The sequence below is a fragment of the Zerene cesonia genome, chromosome 1, assembly GCF_012273895.1.
Source record: "Zerene cesonia ecotype Mississippi chromosome 1, Zerene_cesonia_1.1, whole genome shotgun sequence".
Classification (NCBI taxonomy): domain Eukaryota; kingdom Metazoa; phylum Arthropoda; class Insecta; order Lepidoptera; family Pieridae; genus Zerene; species Zerene cesonia.
Window position 1 is genome coordinate 9,669,504 of NC_052102.1, and position 11,183 is coordinate 9,680,686.

An 11,183-nucleotide genomic window follows, 5' to 3' on the forward strand; every position below is an offset into this window, starting at 1 on the left:
TAATAAATGTTATTTGCAGTTAACAATTTTCTTTTTTCTTTATTACAATATTTATGGCAAGACTAGGTATTCATAATAGACCTTAAATTTAATCAAAATTAAGTCCTTTAACACATGGTATTCGCATATTATAATAACAGCTTCCTTAAGATTAATTACTGCGTTTGCACCTCGTAAAATAATAGACAATAATAATATAAAAGATGGGTGATAAACACATTAAAAGCATTATAAAACAATGACTTTAATATGCCTGTAAAAAGCGAGGTTTTAATCGTGTGAAGATTTTAATTAAGATTGCGTTATATAGTAATTTTTAGTTCATGCATGATTCCTATTATGCATATTGTTATGTACACAGTCTTTGATAGTGAATAATATAATTAAGTTATGATAATAAGAGAAAACAATTTGAAAAAAAAATTGTATTTTGTGACTTATACATTTGTCTAAATTAAAAAAGTTCAGTATCTTCAAACTGAAATTTATATATTAACAAGAGTATTAAATGTTATATTAAACATATAAGTCACAAGGTACAATATGTTAAAAAAAGTTATTACTTAGAAAACAATAATAGCATATAATAAACACAGTGTATAATTCTAGATAATATAAGATAACCATGTACCATTTACAGATAACATATAAAACTCATTTATTTCTTTAATCAAGGCTCGCCAAAAGGAATTGCATATAAATTATATCAGTATATGTTTCAATTAATTAAGATTTAAATACACACCTCTAATAGGTAAACGATATGCTTAGCGGTTGAAAAATACGGCTAATACGTCTTAAAAGCTAATAACCAACGAACGGAATGTAATCTATTCCACTTAAATAACTTGTACATTAATTTCACACTAATATTGTGTGAAATTAATGTACAAGTTTGTTTTCTTGGATGATTGTCCGTCAATCATGCTGTAACTGCTGAACAGATTTTGATGAAATTTGTTGTATAGACGGTTGCTGACTTAGGTATATATTTAGCTGACTTGGGTGATAGGATTCTTTTTATACCGATTAAATGCCCCATTGCGTTAAAACAGGAATCTTGATATCCGGGCGGAGCTGGAACGACCATCTAGTCACTACATAGTATAAAACAATGTCGCATCCTCCGTCCCTATGTCCCTATGTATGCTTAAATCTTTTAAACTCCGCAACTACTATAGGGTTTTTTTAATAGATAATGTGGTTCAAGAAGAAGGTTATTTGTATAACATATATTAAACTACTCTAAATTTAACTCGTGCGAAGCCGCGGGCAAAAGCTGGATCACTATAATTTCAATGGAGTTTAAGAATTATCTTTGGAAAAGACCTATGTCCAGCAGTGGACATTCTTAATGGCTGAAACGAAGACGTTAAAAGTGGGTCAAAATCGACTAAAACAGTCGGTTACCCACAAGCATACCAACATACAGCAGGTGAAGCTAATGAGAACGTATCAAAGAAGTTTATTGTTTAAGAATGTAGGTAAGGAAATATTAAAAAATATAAACGAATTATTAAATACATTCATAAATAAAATACTTTCTCAATTTTGAACCAACCGAATGTTATATTTAATATTGAAAACAAACACTCGTATCCGCTTAAATTATGCAAACATTCAATGAAATGTTATAAATGTATTGAGTACTTGAAGCTCTTTAATATATTGTGTAGACATAAAAGCTCTTTAAAAAGTGTATATGCTTTCAAAGCTCAATGTATGTACTGAGAATTCGAGCAAAGTAGGTTGTTACCTTTATGTGCGGCGATATTGCTCGCGTTTAATAAAAAGCTTAAACCTAAGCTCGGCAACAATTGGTTTTTACTCGTGCGGTGCGTGTGATAAAAGATGGCGGATAATATAATACTTTTAGTAACCAGAACTCTATGTATTAAAATCCCGATGTAACGCGGGCCTATAATGAAAGCTGTATTTACTTCTTTCCCATGAAATGTAATCTCTTCGATGGAGGTTCTCTATTAGACTTAGTTAAGGAACTTTTTTGTTAATGAATTCTGTTATATTTAGAATATCCTCCTTTTTTGCAGTCGTTAAAAGAGTTTTGTTAAAAGATAAGTTGTGTGCTGGTAAAATATAAAATGAAATATGAAGAATTTATTAAAAACACACATTTATTAAAATTGTTTTCTATAGTGTTTGTTTATAATAATTTGCAAATCTCGCTTATCGCCTCATGATAGTTGCACCACCCATTGAATAGCAAACTTACCACAAAGTTACAATTTTTTATTGTAACTATAGAATCTCATTGTATAGAGCAGTACATACTAGACAAAGCTATAAAATAAGATGTGCTTCCCTACCGCTGAAATCAACACATAATTTTAGCTACACACTAGCCACATACACTTTAGTGTTGATCGCTTACCGTCAACCGAACCTCGGTTACCCGCTGTAACAACTACCTATAAACTAAACTAACGCTACATCCTCTCTCGTATACCACCCACTAATACGCCGTGACGTCATCGCCCTGCATCTAATAGACGCGCCATCTAGTGATCGGACTATCTGCGTCCGTCTTCTAAGACGGCAGATTAGTTTTTGCTGGCGACTTGTTTTTAAATAGGACTGGTTTTCCTACTTCACTCCTTACATGTATTGAATTATTTTTAGCGTTTGTTTATTTTGATGTAGCAGCCGCGGCCAGAGAGTTGGCAATATAAAAACTTGAGGGAATTTCTAATGTGATGCATCATTCAAGGTTTATGTGATGTGTGGATTTATTTGAAGCACTTTTTTGAAAGACATTGCTGTCACCACCTTTGGAATGTATGCGACACTTTCCATTCTTTACGCCTTTCTTATATTTATTTCTCGTAAAGTTTAAAACACTCTACAGGGCTTCTACTGTAACTGTTTAGGCTATTAAATCTATATCAAATTTTATATCTATATAAATAAGTTCACATACGACTTAGATATTGAAATTGTTGTGTAAGTGCCTATTTTTAAAATAATGGTTGAATATTTCAGTCTTTACTTGCTTATTATTATATAACCTACGTGTTTGTATAAATTAATAATTACGATCAATACACAACTAAATATTTTAACAAACATTTGTCATCATTTTACATGATCTCGTAATTCATAGTGGTATGTCATTTAATGTACTTTCCTACCCAAGTATCTTTCTGCCCGCCTTCTCAAAAGAAAATTAGTCTATCGGAATTTATAAAACTTGGAGTTATTGAAATACTATTTATTATTGGAATCATAATAGATCTTCTCGTGGAAATGATATTTTTTCCCAAAAAGGAGTCGTTGAAAAATGAGAATAGAGAGCGACTATTCTCATAACTATCTCGAGACCCAAAAATCATGTCATAAATCCGCTCCGTTGTCCTGTAATGTTCGACAAACAAACAAATACACTATCGCTTTTATATTATTAAGAATAACTGTAACGTCTTCATTATTAGCACATATGACATTATGTTATATTTCATTTCAACGGATTTATCTCAACTTTATGTCAGTGCCATATAAATAACTCGCTTTAATAGCGCAGTGATTTGTTATGGACTTTATCTAGACAGAAACCTATTAGAGCGGTCATTTAAGAATGCTTTAATCTTTCGCTGGTTTCATAAAGGAAATTTAGGGGAGGTTAGTTATTAAGTAGACTAGATCTTATTTAAGTACGTTTACTTATTTCAGAACTATTAATCCGAAAATAATGGGGGTTCCACAAGGTTCATTACAGGACCTTTACTGTATATTATTTACATTAATGGTTTTCCTCGAGATTCATAGCGCTCTTATAAAATAGATTAATCTCAACAAAGATCTTTATTGAACCCTAAATATTATAAAATAATGTTAATTTAAGATTATCATACATTTACTTTTCACCAGTATATCCGCAAATAGTATTATGCTCTAAAAGGCTAGTAATTTGCTACACAAATTATCTAGCTAGATCCTATTTGGGACCAATTTAGGCCCGCTCTAATCTTGATTGCAGTATTTCATATTGTAGATCTAAAGATAGGGGACCATTGAGTATCCTTAACATCGCTAATACTGGTTTTACTGGCTTATTTCATACCGATTCTATTAATGTTTCTTAATAAAATAAATCGTAGTTCATTATTGCTGTGTAAAGGAGTTTCAAATAAACATTAATCAATTGAAGATAAATCAGCATATAAAAAGTTTATTTCTAGCATGTAAGCTTGTTGCCACTGCAATAAATAAATGTAATGTGAATCTTGACGCAGTGAGAAAAAATACATTAACTTCAAATATGTCAAATGGAGTATGTGTATTTTTTATTTTCTAATGGCATTACATGCAACATTTTAATATTTACATAAAGAGACAAGTGTAGTAAAAAAGACTCGTAGGTTCCAAAACCTGCATGCTAGGTTTTTTCTCTATTCTTTATTTTTTTCAACAATGGGTGTTTAAATTGTAAAAATAGTACAGCAGATTATAATCAAAACATCAAACACTTCTATAATATTGCAATAAAAATGGGTCATAACATTAAATATTTAACTAATCTCCATCATAAAACAAGTTAATTTGCAAGTAAAACCATATAATAAATCACAAAATGTAACTAAAGCCGCAACCTCCAATTACGAAGATGATCAAACCCGCCCAGCAATTAAATTAGCAAATTTTTAGCTCGCTGTGACCGCTTATTTTATCAATGGTGTATTCATCAGGTCTCGCAAACCCTTGAATGCGTCAGTTTTATAATTTTTACTGGGGTATGACGGTAAATTTACCTTCGCTTTTAAATCGACGCGCTTACAGGTTCCAATTTTTTATTTGCAACAATTGCATTTGTATCAGAGATATTATTTTGATTTTTATTTTCAATAAAGAATGCACTTATGCATTAAATGTACCAACATTTCATAAAATTGTTTTTCTTCTCAATTGTTATAAGTGATTTCAAATTGGTTAATCATAACACGCAATGTAATTTAACTTGGCTTGTAAAGAAGTCATAAGAATAAATATTTATTCATTCGACCCAAGTCCAATACCATACCGAGCCTCGTACCTAAGGTGCCTCACTCCCGACATTTCTTGATATATTTCTTCCAATATTAACATGTAGCTGATCAATGCTGGCATTAAATGGTGGTATTAAGGCAATAAATCACGGTCTAATTGCGGCGTGCTCCGGGGAATCGTTCGCTAACTCATTGATGTGGGTAGGTGGTTTCGTAATGAGTGGCCAATCCTTACAATAGTAATACGTGTGTTTCGGAAGTAATCACTTGCTTAATATCATAGATACAATATCCCAAACTTAGTGCAATTTAAATTCAATTTAATTAAGATTAATTTACTAAAGAAATGCAATTGGTACGAGAGAGTTTATTTCAGCATGATGTTAATAAAATAGGTATACAATGTCACACATTTTCTGTTTATTTAACTCTCTACACGCAGCTACCGCTTATAAATCTCAAGCACGACATAAGTCATAACTTAGCCAACTTACAGCGCATAACAAGCCGCCGCTATTTTCTAACTACATCGCTATCATATAAGGAATCTAAATGAATACAATGTCTACATAACTTTTTACTATTAACACTAGGATTACAAAATTCTTCGCATAAACTTGTAAGCCATGTGTAGGTATTTTTAACCGACCGGTATATCAATGCTCAGCATTTTTCTCACGAGATTAATTTTATGGAGACAAATCTATTTAAACGTTCAAACATTTACATTTAAGAATCACTATAATGCATGTGCATGAGTTTGTGATTTTGTAAGTTTGTAACGTTGTAAAGGTAAACTCTGGATTTACTGGACCGATTGCAAAAACTCTTTTACTCTTGTATTTGTACATAATCTGAGTTCTATAGGCTACATATGCACCACAGTAGAAGCCCGGTGGAACGAAGGTCTCACGCAAATTGATAACTTTATAATATGCCGATGCCGCATTCATTGCTTTTCAGTATTTTGTTACGCTGTCGTTTGTATGTATCATCTCTTGCGAAATTTCCATTATTAATTTATTTGGTAGCCCCAAAGACAAATGTATGTAGGACAGCATCACACATTGGTTTGTTTAAAGTAAATCGCTGGAACGCAACTGCCACTGCTATGTATTCTATTAATGATGTAACAACACGTGGCTAGACACCCTGCTTCCTAATGCCATGTGCCATACGACATCTAATTTATATCCCGGTTCGTACATCCAAGTTGGCCAATTTTATATCCCCACTATTTATCATACATTCAGTCCAAACGCCGTCAGCAATTTTATCTCGCAACTTGTATTCCCGCCGCGGCCGTGACATTACTTTACGACTGTGCGAAGTCGCTAAAGTAATATTTTAAAACGTGTTATTTAAGTCCGTCTGCTAATATTCGAACACCTTTCTGCTGGTTATTTATCTGAGCATGTCCTGTTGCGAGGGGTTTGCAACCGTGTAGGACACCGCGCAGCTGGGAGGTTTTTTCTATTGATTTATTTGCACAACCATTATCTATGGTAATTTCTGTGCTATTTTTATCGTTGTATGCAAGCGTCTTATTACTGGATTTATTGGTGTGATACAATAATGATATAGTGAATGGGCCACGGTTAAGTTTAGGAAATAAAATAAAGGAGGAAATTTATGAAAATTATTTTACAATTTCCTCACAATGACAATAATATTAGTTATAAAATCAGTGCACTGCATGTTATTAATTTGACCTAGCTCATCCTGGTTTGCATGACCTCTGCTATGTACCTACTGTTATACAATGGACAGGTCTTATTAAACTGAGTACTCGCCACTAATCCTTGTTCTTCATAATTTGCTAGTATAAAACGTAAAACAGTTTCGGGATAGAGCCAAGGCAATCTTACTTCATGTAACTCTACTTACCTACTACTATAAACACTAAAAACTTTCAGGACATACAGATTAAAGTCTGGTTTAGCACATACTTTTTGTTTTCGGCGCGAGTAAATAGTTTATATAAGCTACGAATGATTAAAGAAAAATTCCGACATTTCCCATTATAGTGCTGTGCTGATTTATAACGAGGCATTATTGAATCACAGAGTAATTCTTTCCCTCGTTTAAAAAGAGTGGACACTATTGATGTCTCGTTGAACTTTTTGCTGCTCTGTGGTTTGTTGACACTGTTTCTTATTAGCAAAGACAGGCAAAGGAAATTATATATATATATATATATATATATATATATATATATATATAAAATTTGCTTTTATATGTATTTTTTATACAATAATACTTTTTTTATAAGTATGTAAACTATTTTAATAAATGACGTATTAAACGGAGAGACAGGCAGTACATCAACAATACTAAATACAATTTTTCTCTTTCACTCTCACGCATAAAGCAGATTATATCTCGCTCGCTCGCCTACACGAGTCCGGCAATTACCTGATTATACTGTGCCACCGTATTGCTATTCAGGACAACACATCCATCACGTTAAAATCATCTGATGTAATTTTTAATTGCAGTTGTGTCTTTCCCATGCAGTTGTACGATAAGATTGCATTGCATTACTCTACTTGTATCAGTTTTATAACACTTGTATACTCATAGCAGACTAAGATTATTATTTATTGAAAATAACGTTAAAAAATGTAAAATGATGTCGTGTCAGCAAAAAAAATATCACCAAATCAGTAGTCAATATTTATTTTACAAAGTCAAAAAAATATCATCCCAAAAGCCAATTCTTTGTTCAATAATGTACCATACGCATAAAGTGCTATGGTTCAATGTTCTATAACCCATATCGTTCGTCTAATGAAAATTGACTATTCAGTTTTGACGATGTTAGTATTTATAAATCGATAGTTTTAAAGGATAAAAGACACACCGGGTGCTTCACCCCATCTTAAGTTTAAGCTAATTCATATAACAATATAATTTTTGTACATTGTAATCATATTTATAAGAAAGTAACTATATTTTTGGTGTTGTTCGTCAGACATAACAATATTTTCTATGAACGTTGCATTTTAAACTAATATGTCTTAAAAATACAGATTGAATTTAAGTGTTAATTTAACAAATACATATATATAATAACTAGCATACCCGGCCACGCGTTGCTGTGGCTGAGTAATAATTAAAAATATTAAGATTATAAATTATTGGGATAGTTAATCGAAATAAAAACTATCCTATATCTTATGTTGGACCAAATTACATATAAAATGCCAAATTTCATCAAAACCAGTCGAGTTCGTGAAGAGTTCATTGGGAACATACATCAAGACACTGGATTTTTATATATTAAGATTTTGCGAATGTACTCTCATTATTATAACATGAAAATTATATGACTCGACATCAAACAAAGGACTGTTAAAATTCACGAAATATACTCATTATTGCGACTGAAGCAAATAGTTGAGAAGTTTGGTTTTCGGTGGCGAAACTTTTTCTGCGCTCCCTACATTTGGGTTGTTGTTAAATTTATAGGAGCTCACTTTGATGGACCCTTGTCATAGAACATTGCAAGTGTAATTGGCTGTGTTCTTATTTATTTGTTTATTGAATTTATTAATTGGTTTAGCGTCACTCCAAACGCATGAATGCATATTTTGATTTGACATGCATTTGTACTGTCTGCAGGTTTTCACCTGTTTTATTAGTCTAAGAAATAATTTTAAAATCGAATTAATAAATAACAGAAGGGAGTAATTTGTTTAATCAAATCTTTCATTGATACAAAAAAAAAATGGTTGCCTGTAAAGTCGGTTTTACGGGCGAAGATTTTACGTGACAACGTCTTTTTCTCGGTAGAATATTTATTGATATGAATATTATTAAATTGCACAATAGGAACAAAGAATTGAATGAAAATAAGAATTGCACAAATTTTAACTATAGAAAATATATTTTGTTTACTAAAAAGACAGAGACAGAGACACAAGCACGCGCCGATTCAATGCGCCTAATTCTCTAGTGCTGCGCGCGCGGCGGACCGATCATAGTTCGGTGACTCATCGTAACGTTACCGGGCGTTACACTTTTTCATGAGTGTCTCCGAGCCGCAACCTAATTTAAGACGCTGTCACGTCAAAAAAAACAAGGTCATCGGTCAAGTCAATCTACGTGTTAATTAAGACCGTATAAAAATTTCGATGCGAGTCATATTGTGTACGATTAATCGTTCCGTTTTCGAATCGAGCAATTATCGATTTACAATCGTTCCGCTCTTCGTGTCACGCAGTGTGCAGTGAATCGTTTAAAGCAAACGTTTGATGTGTTGGGGTGTGCGACGAATTTCAAATCGACTCGCAGCGATTAGCCGGTATCGTAGTGGGAATTACTAATGTTTTACGAACCGAAGTTGGAATTTGAACAAAGGGTGGTAATTAGTGGAATTAATAGAACAACGAGATTCGAAGGTAATGGAACGTTTAGAGCGGGATAATTTTATGCTTTTGTATTTTTGTATATAACCTTTGATTAATGCTATGTAAACGAATACAACTACATAAAGTTCTAAGCACTGTATGTTGTATATTGACACTGTTTGATTTTTAGGTATGCTAGATAGATAACTGTACATAAAAATTCAGAACTGTTACCTATTGTTATGAATAAAATAAATATTTTATAGCGTCTCGCCTGAGGCTTCGCTCCCGTAGTCAAACTTCGCTTTATCACCTGACATATATACATTTCTTTCCCTAGAAACACATCGCGATTTGTTCTCTTGACAACAAATAAATAGTGAATAAATTAGGTGAAGCAACAGTTGGCATGGTCATGAATTGGATGGGTGAATTTTTAATTGCTCTATTCCTTATTTGTATGGGATACTTGATGTCGCAAGGCCGACTCGCACTTGGCCGATTCTATGTTATAAAACGATTATCCTATTGCATTTTACAATTAACAATAAACATTACCCACTTCTTTATATCCGTTATATATGTAATGAAGGGCTGAATTAAGAAAAAAAAAGAATCGTACAGAAACAAAAATCTATCAAGGTATAATCTAAGTTTATTGACGGGTATAAATTACATGGGGCTTAGTGCATACCCTATCTGGACTTAGAAGAATAGATAAGGCCACGATAGATCGGGTAGTGGCATAAGGTAAGCGGATAGCGATGAGCGATTTATTGTTAAACACTTAAAACATCGTATAAACCTCGATCACATGACCGATACCAATCTTATCGCTTTATCCTTTTACATAACCTGTTCTTTATTCGTATTAATACTCGCTATTTATAAATAGATTCAGACAAATAAAAAGACAGAAAAAAACATTACACACAACACGTACCTATAGAAGGTACAAAGTTTGATGGGCCATTTAATTTGTAGATGTTAAGTTTAGATTTTAAAATTAAGTATAAATTAGTAAGTCATTTTAATACAAACTAAATAAACACACATTATTATCACTGTTAAAAGCACTATCTTTACAACACGTTTCTTTATCTAATAAATTATAGTGTCAATCGAGGATTGAATCTCATATAACAGTCAAGTTAATATTCATAGACAGTTTTATCGTTAGCAAATTATTATTGCCACTGCTAGAACTCTGACCAGTCTACCCTATGCCAATGTTAACACAAAACAAAAAAAAAGTAATGATATTTAACCCGCTATCGTAAGCAATATGGTTACAACCGAACGGAATATCACCGATAAGGTATGTCGTTCATGTGCTAATTGATAACAACTTTTAATATACGTTAATCTTTATTAAACCGCGAATATCATTAACGCGATATTCCAGCTTGATTTATAACAAGCAGAGATAAAAGTGTTGATAGCTATTTCGAAGTGATGCCAATTAGGAAATGTTTGGAAAGCATTGGATGGTCTGAGCGCAATTAGTGACGATGCGTAGGCGTGTTTGGGAAGTATATAAATATACGTAAGTATGTATCTTATTTTATGCCATAAGCGGACAACTGAGCTGATGGTTCGCCTGGTGGTAAGCGATCGCCACTGCCCATGAACATACGTAGAGGGAAAGGGATAAGAAAATGATTGAGGAATGGAAAGAAGGAATGGACTGGGAGAGACTGGTGAGAGGGCTTTTTACGAAACGTTTTAAATATTTATTTACCATCACCATATTAACTCGCTCCTGTTTTGACGCGCCTCTTTCGCCTTTCGATGACAACTGGAAAAGTACCGAAATCATGGAAACTTGCCA

General features: G+C 32.7%; 1 protein-coding gene across 2 annotated transcripts in view; it reads left to right on the top strand.

Moving 5' to 3' along the window:
- Nucleotides 1–11,183, top strand: part of LOC119840272 (RNA pseudouridylate synthase domain-containing protein 2-like) — a 133,610-nt gene that overhangs the window by 75,133 nt on the left and 47,294 nt on the right. The window lies entirely within an intron of this gene.